This window comes from Theropithecus gelada, chromosome 10, assembly GCF_003255815.1.
Source record: "Theropithecus gelada isolate Dixy chromosome 10, Tgel_1.0, whole genome shotgun sequence".
NCBI lineage: Eukaryota > Metazoa > Chordata > Mammalia > Primates > Cercopithecidae > Theropithecus > Theropithecus gelada.
The window spans coordinates 64,955,415-64,970,378 of record NC_037678.1 but is presented as its reverse complement, the minus strand read 5'-3'; positions in this window follow the sequence as shown (position 1 = coordinate 64,970,378).

Here is a 14,964-nt window from a genome sequence, read left to right as displayed (position 1 = left end):
AGTCAATTCTCCAAAACCCTGCTGCTCCTTTATCATCTAAGTTCATGTAATATTCTAACTCCTTTGTTGTCAGTTCACCCATGTCCGCAGCATCTTCAACAGAGTAGAGTCAGTCTCAAGAAACCACTTTCTTTGCTTCTCCGTAAGAAGTAACTCTTCATCTGTTCAAGTTTGATCATGAGATTGCAGCAATTCAGTCACATCTTCAGGTTCCACTTCTGATTCTAAGCTTCTTGTTAGTTCCACCACATCTGCTGTTACTTCCTCCACTGAAGGCTTGAACCCCTCAAAGTCATCTATGAGGACTGGAATCAACTTCTAAACTGTTAATGTTATTTTGACCTCCACCCATGAAACATGAATGTTTTTAAAGACATCTAGAATAGTAAGTCCTTCCTGGAAGATTTTCAGTTTACTTTGCCCAGATCCATAAGAGGAATCACTATCTATGGCGGCTATAGCCTTATGAATGTGTCTTGAAAGCTGAAATTACTCCTTGATCCATGGGCTGCAGAATGGATGTTGTATTATCAGGCATGTAAACAGCTTTAATCTCTATCTCCTTGTACGCTGCCGTGAACTCTTGGGTGACCAGGTGCATTGTCAATGAGCAGTAATATTTTGAGAGGAATCTTTTTTTTTTTTTTTTTTTTTTTCTGAGCAGTAGTTCTCAACAGTGGGCTTAAAATATTAAACAATGGTGAAAAAATAAGTGTTATCATCCTGGCTTTGTTATTCCATTTATAGAACACAGGCAGAGTACATTCATCCTGTGCTAATCTTTTAGTTATTTACAAGAGCCCTTGGGTTTTCAAAATGGTAAATAAGCACTGGCTTCAACATAGTCACCAGCTGCAGTAGCCCCTAACAAAAGAATCAGCCTGGTCTTTAAAGGTCAGAAGCGGCCGGGCGCGGTGGCTCAAGCCTGTAATCCCAGCACTTTGGGAGGCCGAGACGGGCGGATCACGAGGTCAGGAGATCGAGACCATCCTGGCTAACACAGTGAAACCCCGTCTCTACTAAAAATACAAAAACTTAGCCGGGCGAGGTGGCAGGCGCCTGTAGTCCCAGCTACTCGGGAGGCTGAGGCAGGAGAATGGCGTGAACCCGGGAGGCGGAGCTTACAGTGAGCTGAGATCCAGCCACTGCACTCCAGCCTGGGTGACAGAGCGAGACTCCGTCTCAAAAAAAAAAAAAAAAAAAAAAAAAGATCAGAAGCCAGACGTTGACTTCTCCTCTCTAGTTATGAAAGTCCCAGATGGCATCTTCTTCCAGAATAAGGAAAATCTGTTGTTTAGTGTACATCGAAACTCTGTTTTGTTTCATCTACGCTGAAAATCTGTTGTTTGGTGACGCCACCTTCATCAATGATCTTAGCTAGATCATCGGGATCACTTGCTGCAGCTTCTCCATCACACTCGCTGCTTCAGCTTGCATTTTCACATTATAGACATGGCTTCTTTCCTTAAATCTCATGAACTAACCTCAGCCTGTTCCTAAGCTTTCTTCTGCAGTTTCCTCATAGAACTGCAGCTTCCTCACAGCCTTCACAGAACTGAAGACAGATAGGCCTTGCTCTAGATTAGGCTTTGGCTTAAGGGAATGTTGTCGCTGGTTTGATTTCCCATCCAGACCACTCAAACTTTTTTTATATTAGCAATAATCCTGTTTCACTTTCTTATCATTCTTGTGTTCACTGGAGTGGCACTTTTAATTTCCCTTAAGAACTTTTAGGCCAGGTACAGTAGCTCACGTATGTAATCCCAGCGCTTTGGGAGGCCAAGGCAGGTGGATTCCTTGAGCTCAGGAGTTTGAGACCAGCCTGCGCACCATGGCAAAACCCTGTCTATATAAAAAACACAAAAATTAGCCAGGTGCGGTGGCACATGCCTGTGGTCCCAGCTATGGGGGTTCTGATGCGGAAGGATTGCTTGAACCTGGGGAGGCTGTAGTAAGCCAAGACTGCACCACTGCACTCCCACCTGGGTGACAGAGTGAGACCCCGTTTTAGAGAAAGAGAGAGACAGAGAGAGAGGGAGAGAGAATGGTCAAAGTCCTAATTACAGCTACTTGTGAATGTGATCTTATTTGGAAATGGAGTCTTTAATGATGTAATGAAGTCGAGAATCTCGAGTTGTAATCATTCTGGATTTAGGATAAGCTCGCAATCCAATGACAGGTGTTCTTATAAGAGAAAGGAGAAAGAGAATTGAGACACAGACGCAGAGAAAGGTCATGTGAATACGGAGAGCAGAGGCTGAGATGGGAAAGGTGTATCTGCAAGGCAGGGAACACCTAGGCTTGCCCACAGTCACTGGAAGCTGGGAAAGAGGCATGAAACTGATTCTCCCTCAGGGCCTCCAGAAAACCAATCCTGCTGATCTCTTGATTTTAGACTTCTGGCCTGTAGAACTGTGAGAGAATACACGACTGTTGTCTTTGGTCCCCAGGTTTGTGGTAATTTGTGACGGCAGCCCTGTCAAATGAGTCCAGAGGCTTAGTGTATGCTGTTCCATTGCCTGGAACATGATTCTCTTCTCTTTCCCAAATATTTTCTCAACTTGCCCTTTGGTGCTTATAAGTGGACAAATCTTCAGAGAAGAAAGGAGATCTTTTCAAGGAATTGCTCTTACTGCCTCCTCCTTATCCTGTAACTCTCAGTTCAAATGGCACCTCCTCCAAGAAGCCATCCCTGGGTTCCTACCCTTCTCTGTGCTCCCAGTTTCCTGGACCACCCGTGCCAATCATGCTGGCACTATCTGTTGACCTGGCTTGCTCTCTGCTTCCCTACTGGACTGGGCACTCCACAAGGGCAAAGACTGCGTTCGTCCTCTCTTTGTGACTGCAGCTGTGCCTCGTACAGGTTCAGGCACAGTAGGGGTGTTCACTAATGTTTGCTGAATGAATCAATGAACCAAAGTTCCCTTCCAGTTCTGCTCCACCTCTGGACTCCTGCCCCACAGGGGAGAAACCCTTTTTGGGAGCACCTGTGACATAGTTCACGATCACCAATGTCAGGCGGGGGTGGGACATGCACCCTGGAGTCCAGCCATACCTCAGCACAGCCCTCCTGCCTGCATTGCCAAGGCCCTGTCAGAGGCGTGACAAACAGCTTGGCTGATGGCTTATAATGTCAGAGATGATGGAAACAGGGAGGCGACGGCTGAAAGAATGGGTTGGGGACGCTTGTCATAACTTTATTTGTGGGAGGTGAGTTTCTGTCGGCTGGGTGATGGATGGTGGCAGGGCAGGCACAATACAGACCCTGCCACTGCCTCTCTCCCCTTTCTCTAAGCCAAATGACTTTGGAGATGAAAAATGACTTTCTTGGGAGAACCCGGGGGAGGGGAACTTCAGGGTGAGGGGGCTATCTGGTCAGCACCTTGCAGTGACTTTTGCTTTTTTTTTTTTTTTTGCTAAGAGTTGACTTTTTTCTGGGACATCCTGATCATTTCTTTCCTCCCTTCTTCCTTCCCTCCCTCCCTTGACAATAATCCCAGACACAGTGTCTACCTTGATTCTCCAAACTGCCCTAAAAAGAATGTAGACTTTTGCAGAGGAGGAAACCAAAGCTTGAAGAGGAGAAACGACATATCCAAGTTCCCCATGAAGTAAGTGGAAGACCTGGGATTTGAACCTGGGTCTAGTTGCTCTAAAGCCTGACCTCTCTCCACAATCATGTGATAAAAAGGCCACAGGGCCAGGCACGGTGGCTCATGCCTGTAATCCCAGCACTTTGGGAGGCCGAGGTGGGCAGATCACCTGAGGTCAGGAGTTCGAGACCAGCCTGGCCAACATGGTGAAACCCCATCTCTACTAAAAATACAAAATTAGCCGGGCATGGTGGTGCACTCCTGTAATCCTAGCTACTCGGGAGGCTGAGGCAGAATAATCACTTGAACCCGGGAGGTGGAGGTTGCAGTGAGCCAAGATCACGCCATTGTACTCCAGCCTGGGCAAAAAGAGTTAAACTCGGTCTCAAAAAAAAAAAAAAAAAAAAAAAAAAGCCACGGAAGCAGCAGCACGTGCCATGTTCCCTGGAAGAACCGTGAAGACAGCAATTAATCCAAAAGGAGGAAGTCAGGGAAGGCTGCCTGTCAGAGGTGACATTTGAGTTGGTCCTGAAAGGGGGAGTAAAATGTTAAATGATAGAGAAATAAGGCAACAATTTAGGAAGAGAGGGTTTTGGGAGTGAGAAGATAAATGGAGAGGATTTGCATACATTTTTGTTTGCTTACCCCAACCAGACACTGTCCCCTTTCTTTTTTTTATTTTTATTTTTTCTGTGTGTGACAGAGTTTTGCTCTTGTCACCCAGGCTGGAGTGCAATGGTACAATCTCGGCTTACTGCAACCTCTGCCTCCTAGGTTCAAGTAATTCTCCTGCCTCAGCCTCCCAAGTAGCTGGGATTACAGGCGCCCACCACCATGCCTGGCTAATTTTTGTATTTTTAGTAGAGACGGGGTTTCATCATGTGGCCAGGTTGGTCTCAAACTCTTGTCCTCAGGCGATCTGCCTGCCTCAGCTCTCAGAATGCTGGGATTACAGGCATGAGCCACCGCACCCGGCCTCTCCTTTCTAATAGAGCCAAAATTTTGGGGGAGTTGGTAATCTGTCCTCCTATAAAGAGCCATGGGCTTTACCAAGACATTCATGAGGTTCAAATTCCCTTGTAAGTGGCTGGTTTTGAAACAGGAAAGAGAACAATTCTGATGAATGAAATAAGAGGAATGTTTGCTCGGGGACCTCTGGAAAATACTTTTTTGTTTGTTTTCTTTTTATTAAACAGGATCTCACTCTGTCACCCAGTGCTGCAGTGGCACAATCACTGTTCACTGCAGCCTCAACCTCCCAGGTGCAGGTGATCCTCCCCCCTCAGCCTCCTGAGTAGCTGGGACTAAAGGTGTGCACCTCCACACCCAGCAAATTTATTGTATTTTTTTGTAGAGGGGAGGTTTTTGTCATTTTGCCCCGGCTGGTCTCAAAATCCTAGGCTGAAGCAATCCGTCCACCTCAGCCTCCCAAAGTGCTGGGATTATAGGCATGAGCCATTGTGCCCAGTTTTTGTGGTTTGTTTTTTGAAAGAGAAAGCCCCTCCTCTTTTGCAGGACATGGTCACACGCATGCGTGATGCCTAGAACTGTGGCAGCTGCCTTGTGACTACACAGATGGAACTAACACATGGGTGATGACTCAGTGGGAAGACGGGAAGGACATCATTAAGCCGCTGAATGAATGACTGCTACAGCCACCATACCACGGAACTTAATCTTTGAGTTGATACATTTTTCTCACTGTTAACCAGCTGGATTGGTGGTTTCATTTTTGCAGCCTATTCTGGCTGATAGAAGAAATAAAGAGGGTGTCAAGCCTCCCAAAGACCCCCACCTCTTAATACCATCACACTGGGGATAAGGTTTCAACATATGAGTTTCAGGGGACACAAACATTTGGACCATAGCGGAGGGTACATGCGTCGGTCACATTGCCTTGGTCCAAAATCTGACTACACCTGGCTGTGTGACCCAGACAAGCTACTTAACTCCTCTGAGCCTTGGCTCCATCATCTGTAAAATGGAAATAAAGAGGCTGTTAGGATTAAATAAGTGCCGAGTGTAGCACTACCATGTGCTAAGCCTTGGAACAACCACCAAAAAATTGAGATTCGAGGCTGGGCGCGGTGGCTCACGCCTGTGATCCCAGCACTTTGGGAGGCCGAGGCAGGTGGATCACAAGGTCAGCAATACAAGACCAACCTGGCCAAGATGTTGAAACCCCATCTTTACTATAAATACAAAAAATTAGCCAGGTATGGTGGCAGGCGCCTGTAATCCCAACTACTCGGGAGGCTGAGGCAGAGAATTGCTTGAACCTGGGAGGCAGAGTTTGCAGAGAGCTGAGATCGGGCCACTGCACTCCAGCCTGGGCGACAGAGCGAGACTCCATCTCAAAAATAATAAATAAATAAATAGATAAGATTAGAGTGTCTGAGGACTTAGTCAAGGTCACAGAGTCAACCAGTATGGTGGAGGCAGGCTGCATCTCAGGCCTGAGCTCAGAGCTCTGTGTGTAACCGTTGCATCCTCCTGCCTCTGGAAGGCAGATTCACGGTGCCAGCACCAAGGCCAGGGCCCAGAGCTCAGGGTTGGATTTCTGGGTGCTGAATTCTTGCTGTACTCCCTGGCGTTGGCTTGGCCGACTGTGGCTAAGAGTTGACTTTGCTTCCCTGCTCTGCGTGCCCGCCTTCCGCCCCCTCTCCTGAACAGTATTTCCCTGGGGCTCCCATTACCAATTTGCAGAGCAAAGGCATGCACAGGCAGTTCAGGGGTGGCGCAAGCTCAGCGACTCTGGTATTGTTTTTAATTCAATATTTTGTCCCTGTGCGCCAGCCTCCTTTATTGGATGAGAACACTGTTATTGGATCCTGCCCTGCAGGAGAAAACGCAGGCTTCCCCGGACGATGGCAGCTACGTTGTTCTAGAGTCTGGTGAGTCAAGGCAGGGCAAGAAGACAGAAGAGAGTTGCAGAAAATCTGGTGGTTACAAGCTGTTCTGTGACACACACAAAAAAATTAACATATGTATTATTGACCCTTCCCCTTCCCCTCTCTTCTAGGGAGGACAAAAGCCCAGGAGGCAGCCGTCGCATCATCCTCTTCCTTTCCCTGTACATCTGCTACATCCCTTGGTCCTACTGATTTCACCTGCCCTTTCCTTTATGTCCAGCATTACTCAGTCCAAGTCCCCAAGTATTTCCTGCCTCAACAGTTGGTCTACCCCATCCTCCTCTGCTGCTCTCAAACTCCTCCTCCTCCTTCTTCTTCTTCTTTTTTTTTTTTTTTGAGACGGACTCTTGTTGCCCAGGCTGGAGTGCAATGGCACAATCTCGGCTCACTGCAACCACCGCCTCCCAGGTTCAAGCTATTCTCCTGCCTCAGCCTCCCAAGTAGCTGGGATTACAGTGTGCACCACCACACCCAGCTAATTTTTGTATATTTAGCAGAGATGGGGTTTCATCATGTTGGCCAGGCTGGTCTTGAACTCCTGACCTCAGGTGATCTGCCCGCCTTCGCCTTAGCCTCCCAAAGTGCTGGGATTACAGGCTTGAGCTACTGCGCCCGGCAAATTCATTCTTCTTATAGACTATCTTATATGAGTTCACCTAAAAGCCTGAGATAAGGAATTGGATGTACAGAATTTATTTGCACGGCCATCCCAGGAAACACCTGGAAGTAGGGGAGTGGGAAAGGAAGACAGGGAGGGGTACGCAGCCAGGAAAAGGGTTATCGAGCAGGTTACACTGTGGATAATGGGGGCTTGATTCCACCAGACCTCTGGGAGCCCTCGGAGTTCTCCTGCCTGTGGAGTGGGGGAGTCGGGTATTTATCTACTGAGTCCTATGGGGGTGGGGGGTGTTCATTCTCAGGCACCTCTGGCCTGCTTCACAGGCGAGAAGAGTGTGCTCCAGAGTTGTTAAAGAAAGTCTTTAGGTAAAGAGACACAGTGGGCTGGGTGCAGTGGCTCACGCCTGTAATCCCAACACTTTGGAAGGCCAAGGAAGGTGGATCACCTGAGGTCAGGAGTTCAAGACCAGCCTGACCAACATGGTGAAACCCTGTCTCTATTAAAAATACAAAAACCAGCTGGGAGTGGTGACGGGTACCTGTAATCCCAGCTACTCAGGAGGCTAAGGCAGGAGAATCACCTGAACCAGGGAGGCAGAGGTTGCAGTGAGCCAAGATTACGCCACTACACTACAGCCTGGGTGATAGAGGGAGACTCTGTCTTAAAAAAAAAAAAAAAAAGACACAGTGCTGGCAATTGGAAGTCTGCCCAGTGCACACTTAAGTGTGAGGGTCAGGGGGTGTGGGCGAGGAGGCGCTGGCAGCATCTCTTCTATCAGACACAGGCTTTGACTTAAAGCCCGCTGATGGCTTCCCTCTGCTCTTTGGAGTAAAGACCCAAGTTCTTTGGGGTTTTTTTGTTTGTTTGTTTGTTTGTTTTGTTTTGTTTTAGAGGGAGTTTCGCTCTTTTACCCACGCTGGAGTGCAATGGCACGATGCCGACTCACTGCAACCTCCTCCTTCCAGGTTCAAGCGATTCTTCTGCCTCAGCCTCCTGAGTAGCTAGGAGTACAGGCACCCGCCACCACTCCCAGCTGATTTTTGTATTTTTAATAGAGACAGGGTTTCACCATGTTGGCCAGGCTGGTCTTGAACTCCTGACCTCAGGTGATCCACCTGCCTCGGCCTCCCAAAGTGCTGGGATTACAGGCGTGAGCCACTGTGAAGACCCAACTTATTTGCTCCACTCTACCAGGCCTCAGTGGGCCAGTTCCTGCCTCCTCCCCTCATCCCACTCTCCCCTCGCTCCCCGGGTCCCAGCCTCTCTCTGCTCCACAAAGGTGCTTTCTCTCACCACTCCCTCTTCTTCGTGGGCCCGTGGAGAGACTACATTTCCTAACCTTCCTTGTCCTTAGGACTGCTTCCTGGGTGACAGGATGAGGGAGTAAAATACACCACTTGCAGGCTATATACCTCTCACAGGATCCTCCATGTGCTCTTTTCCCACCCGCAGATTGGAAGCAAAAGTCTTCAAGGTCCTAAAGGACAGTAAAGCCACAAAGTGGGAAGAACCTGGACGCCTGACCTGACATGTGGAAGGCCACATGCCAAGCGTCTACATTAGACTGTTGCATAAGCAAGAAATAAACATCGATTTTGTTGTTTATGACAGTAGATAACTCGAATAATACAGTATTTTCCTCCACATTTTATAGAAGGCAGAAAAGAGTCTCAGAGAGAAAGTGGCTTTCCTAGGTTTGTACAGCTACAGCCTGCAGAGCTGGGATTCTGACTCCAGAATATGTGCAACATGTAGCCAAGGCTGCTTTTCACGTTGTAGGCCTTCAATTAATATTTGTGGAATAAATGCAATTAAAAGTCTTGATTCCCTAGTTTTTATATTAAGAAACTACAGGGGAAATAGTTCAAAAATAAATCACAGTGACCAATAAGAATAATAATAAAATAAATAAAGATGTATTGATCTGCTGCATTAGATGGTAGGTTCCTAGAAGACATGCTTTTTTTGTACTCATTTTTAAATCTTTCACTCTGCCTAGCACAACACTTGGTACACTGTGGGTGTGCAAACATGGCTGCTCAACTGAATCCTCACAGACAGCCTGGACTGGGTGTTCCTCAGCTTTTTCAGATGGTGGTGAAGAAGTACTTTCTTTTTTTTTTTTTGAGACAGAGTCTTACTCTGTTGCCCAGGCTGGAGTGCAGTGACGTGATCTCGGCTCATTGCAAACTCTGCCTCCCAGGTTCAAGTGATTCTCCTGCTTCAGCCTCCCGAGTAGCTGGGATTTCAGGCGCATGCCACCATGCCTCACTAATTTTTGTATTTTTAGTAGAGACGGGGTCTCACCATGTTGGCCAGGCTGGTCTCCAACTCCTGGCCTCAAGTGATCCACCCACCTCAGTCTCTCAAAGTGCTGGGATTACAGGCATGAGCTACCGTGCCTAGCCAAGAAGTACCTTGACATCATTGTCTCTCTTGCATACTACCATAAAATAGTGATAAATTAATGTTAAAATGAGTAAATATATAACTTTATACGAAATCAAATGACATCTTGTACTGGGCTCCACCATAAAAATTGGAAACAGGTGCAAAAGTTGGGGAAGTGCACTGGAGAATAATCACAAATGAAGGTACTTCTCCCTTCCATCCTTCCCTCCCATGATTGGCCTAAGACCACCAGTTCTCCGCTACTGGATTTTAGTGGTAGAATGGCTGGGTCCAGTTCACAGAAGTAGTCTACAGGCGCATAATTTGAAAACCAGTAGATGAGCTGGTTAAGTAGGAGGGATCAGTTAATTAATGGACAAAGTTCTGTTTTCATATTTGCTCGTTAGTACCTTAAAACCAACTCATGACCTCCCCAGATCACACTAACAGGATTCCCTGCAAGCATTTTTGTATTAGCTCCACTTCTGTCTCTGTTTTATGCTCTCCTCTGAGGTTTTCTTTCTTTCTTTTTTTGGAGACAGAGTCTCACTCTGTCACCCAGGCTGGAGTGCAATGGTGCAATCTCAGCTCTCTGAAACCTCCACTCCTGGGTTCCAGCAATTCTCTTGCCTCTGCCTCCCAAGTAGCTGGGATTACAGGTGTCTGCCACCATGCTTAGCTAAGTTTTTGTATTTTTAGTAGAGACAGTGTTTTGCCATGTTGGCCAGGCTGGTCTTGAACTTCTGACCTCAAGGGATTCACCCACCTCGGCCTCCCAAAGTGCTGGGACTGCAAGCATGAGCCACCGCACCTGGCCTTATTTTCTTTTTTGATATGGTGTCTCAGTCTGCCACCCAGGTTGGAGTACAGTGGCACGATCTCAGCTCACTGCAACCTCCGCCTCCGGGGTTCAACCTCAGACTCCAGAGTAGCTGGGACTACAGGCACCCACCACCATTCCCGGCTAATTTTTGAATTTTTAGTAGAGACAGGGTTTCACCATGTTATCCAGTCTGGTCTGAAACTCCTGGCCTCAGGTGATCCACCTGTCTCAGCCTCCCAAAGTGCTGGGATTACAGGCATGAGGCACTGCGCCCGACCAACTTTTCTTTTTCTTATGTCTTGTTTTCATTTATGCCACCTTGTTGTGCTTTACATATCTTTGTCAGCAATCTTAAATCCTTTCTGTAATAATATGGTGGTATAAATAAAAACATACAACATAAATATAAATAAATATAAAATGTAACAAGCTCTATAAAAACCTATTCCTAAAATATCAACAGTGGTTGCTTTTTTGCAGAAAGAAATAAGATGATTAGAGATGTGCTGGGGGGGAATGTGCATCCTGTGGGGGCTGATGTGTGTGATTTTACAAAACCCAAAGTGTAAGCATTACAGATCACTTTAAGAAATACCACGGAGATAAAAACATATATATTTTTTTCCTATTTTTTTATTTTTTATTTTTTTTTGAGGCAGGATCTCACACCCATCAGTTAGGTTGGAGTGTAGTGGTGCGACCACGGCTCACTGCAGCCTCAGCTTCCTGGGCTCAGGTGACCCTCCCACCTCAGCCTCCCCAGTAGCTGGGACTACTGGTGTATGTCATGATGCCCAGTTAATTTTTTCTATTTTTAGTAGAGACAGGGTTTTGCCATGTTGCCCAGCTTGGTGTGGAACTCCTGGGTTCAAGCAATCCACCCACCTCGGCCTCCCAACGTGTTGGGATTACAGGCATAAACTACCATACCTCGCCAAAAATTATTTTCATTACTTACTTTTATAGATACAGCTTTAATATATTTCTTTTATTGTTTACTTCTCTAATACTTGTTCATGGTAGAAATTGAGGAAATACAAATAAGTAAAAAGGAACAAAATAAAAGTCATCCATATTTCACTAGTCAGAGATCACCACCACAAACTTCTTTAGGTGAAATTTGGATGGGGGTAAAATTTTTGTATTTTTTTGTAGAGATGGGGTTTTGCCATACTGCCCAGGATGGTAGTGATCCTCCTGCCTCAGCCTCCAAAAATGCTGGGATTACAGGCATGAGCCATCGCACCCACCTTTTCATTTTCTTTACTCAAGATTTGGAGAGGAGTTCCCAGCAGGGCTTGGAATAGGGCTTGGGGTCTGACGGATTAATGCTCCATCAGAGCAGGTAATGGGGGATGGTGAAGAAGAGGAGGAGAAGGAAAAGGAGTACAGGAGGAAGAAGAAGAGGAGGGGGAAGGGAAGAAAGAGGGAGAAGGTAATGACGGGAACAGAAAGAATCTTTGAGGCTTGTGTGTGTGCCTTTGAGGCATTTGAGGGTAAACTGGGAATTGAGAGGGCCAGACACTATCTGCTGCCTGGTCTGATTCAGGGATGAAATCTAACCCACCTAGGGTGAGATGTTGTGGACAGCAGAGGTGAGAAACAGGGTAGAAGCAGAACTGCCTTGGTGCCCAGACAAATGTAACTCAGCACTGAGGATGGCTGCCTGTACTCCATGTTTCTACAGGGCACAGTACGGCTCTGCTGCTATGGGGTACCCAAGCAGAAGGCCATGCCCCTTCAGGGTCCTGCAGCTACTGAAGTGCCTGGGAGCAGTGCCCTAGGTAGGGCAGCAGTGGCAGGGGTGAGGCTCCCCTTTCAAGTGACATGGGGGCTGCAGATACCAACGCAGCACCTGAGCAGAGAACCCCTGGAGAGGAGTATACATGAGGCAGGAGTATACACGAGCTTAAGCACATGCAGAAAGAACATGGTTGTTCATGACAGCTGGGCTCAGATTCTTTTACTGGTGCATGTGGAAGCTCTTGAGTCAGAGAAAGTTAATGAACATCAATGTAGAATCATGTATGTGCTCAGAAGGTCAGGCTTGGAAAAATTTAGGTCTTTTAAATATATACATAGGCATTTAATTAATTACTTTAGAGACAAGGTCTCACTCTATTGCCCAGGCTGGAGTGCAGTGGCACTGCTAGCTGTAGCCTTGACCTTTCAGGCTCAAGCCATCCTCCTACCTCAGCCTCCCAAGTAGCTGGGACTACATGTGTGCACCACCACACCTGACTAATTTTTTCTAAACAAAAACTTGTGATTTCTACGTTTTCAATGTCAGGTTTATTTTTAAGAAAATGAAAGAACAGGAAAAAGATGCGTAATTTTCTGAAACTTCTGAGGTTGAGGTAGATCAGTTTTTCTTAAGGTGTGTATTTCATAACACTAGTTCCACAAGATGCTAATAGGTGTTAGATGAAAAATAGCTTCTGTTATCAAATGGGTTTGGAAAACATTGGGTGAAACAGTTAAAGAGTTTTCTTCCTACAAGACTGCACAGGGCTTCTCATATATTCATGTGCATAATGAGTCCCCCTGAGAAGATGTGAGTTTAACAGCTACCCCTCTTCCCAATCTGGGGTGCTGGAACATTCTTTGCTTTCACTGTTGCTGGTGTTAATTTCACTGATAGCTGCTGGGAATGATTCAGGGCATCTAATTGGTGTTTATCAATTGCTCTGTTTATCAATAGGTCACAGCGGCTACCAATGATAGAATTGTCACTTTTTGGTACCTAACCTGCTTGGACTTTGTATATCTCTTGCTGCACAATAAATTGCCTAAAACGTAGGTGGTTAAAACAACAAAAAGCATTTATTATCTCACTGTTTCTGTGAATTAGGGATTTAGGGATGGCTTAGATGGGTGATTCTGGTTTCGTATATCTCATGAGGTTGCAGTCACCTAAAGGCTTGGCCAGAGTTGAAGCCTCCACTTCCAGGATGGTCCCAGTGAATCTCACCTCCTGGTATTCATGTCCTGTGTGGTTCCCTCCCATAATGAACAGGCCTGTGTTGTGTACTCCATAGGATATCATAGAAATAATGGACTGTGAATTCTGAGGCTAGATCACAAAAGATACTGTGACTTCTGTCCTGTTCTCTCTTGGATCACCTGCTTTGGAGGAAGTCAGCCGCCACGTGAGAACACTCAGTCAGCCTGGTAAGGAGACCTATGCATCAGGGAATTGAGGTCCCCAGTCAACAACCAGTACAACTTGCTTGCCATGTGGGTGAGCCGTCCTGGAAGTGAACGACATCGTGACTACAACTTTATGAGAGACCCTGAGCCAGAACTATCCTGCTAAGCTGCTTCTAAATTCCTGGTTCACCAAAATTGTGTAACATAATACATGTTCTTAGTTTTTTTAAGCCACTAAGTTTTGGGATAACTTGTTACACAGCAATAGATAACTAATACACATACTTAGTGCCAAGGCTGTGTAATAAGCAACCAATTCAGCTCACTAGCTAAGGAATGTGCTTACTTCCCAAGCGAAAAGTGGTCTTGACCAATGTCCTTTGGCCCCAAATGGTAATAGCACAAATAGTTCTCCCTGTCCTTTCATATTAAGCATCTCTGAAACGTCTGACTCATGACAGTCGTTGGTATGGGGCACTAATGAGTGGCACTTCTCAGAATTAGGGGTTTATGCAATTTCTTTGACTCTTATGACTCATTGTGAGTCTGGTTTCATGGTTTTTCCAGCTCAATATCGTTTTTTATTATTTCTGTTTTAAAATTGGCTTTCTCGGGGTTGACAGCCCAACATTTTTTTTTTTTTAATTTATTTTTTTTTTTGAGATAGGGTCTCTATTGCCCAGGCTGCAGTGCAGTGGTACAATCGCGGCTCACTGCAGCCTCCACCTCCCAGGCTCAAGCGATCCTCCTACTCAGCCTCCCAAGTAGCTAAGACTACAGGTGTGCACAACCACATCTGGCTAATTTTGGTATTTTTTGTAGAGATGGGGTTTTGTCATGCTTCCCAGGCTGCTCTACAGCTCAACATTCTTGGCCATGGAATACTTTCTTTGTGCAAAGGACACAGTTGGTCCTTACCAGCATTCCTTCTCCCTTCTTTCTAAGAGAGAGCCCCAGGAAAAGATGATCTCTCTTATTCTTCTTGCTGTTGCTGTTCTTGGAATTGCTGCTGCCATCCCATTTCCAGAAGAATAGTAAAATGAGGTCCAATGTATCTGTCACCCACCTTCAACAATTACAACTTACCAATAATTCTTTCATCTATACTTCCACTCAAATCCATACCTCTCCCACCTCTGACAATTTTGAAGCAAATCCTAGTCATTATATTATTTCATACATAAATTTTAGTATGTATCTTTAAAAAATGAGGACTCCTAACACAATCACAATTCCTTCATCATACCTCAGACTCCCTTTCCCTCCCACACCAAATAATTCCTTTTCATTGCATAGCCACGACTATTGAGTTTGTACGTGGCTCACAGTCTGTCTGGGGACATAAATTCTCCTTGTGTCTAAGTGAGATCTATGCCTGCTGGGAGAGATAATTACTCGTTAGCAGTCAATAATCTCCTGTGCTTGGATCGTAAGTGTCAGTACTATTTGAAAGGTTAACTGAGCCCAAATCCCTAC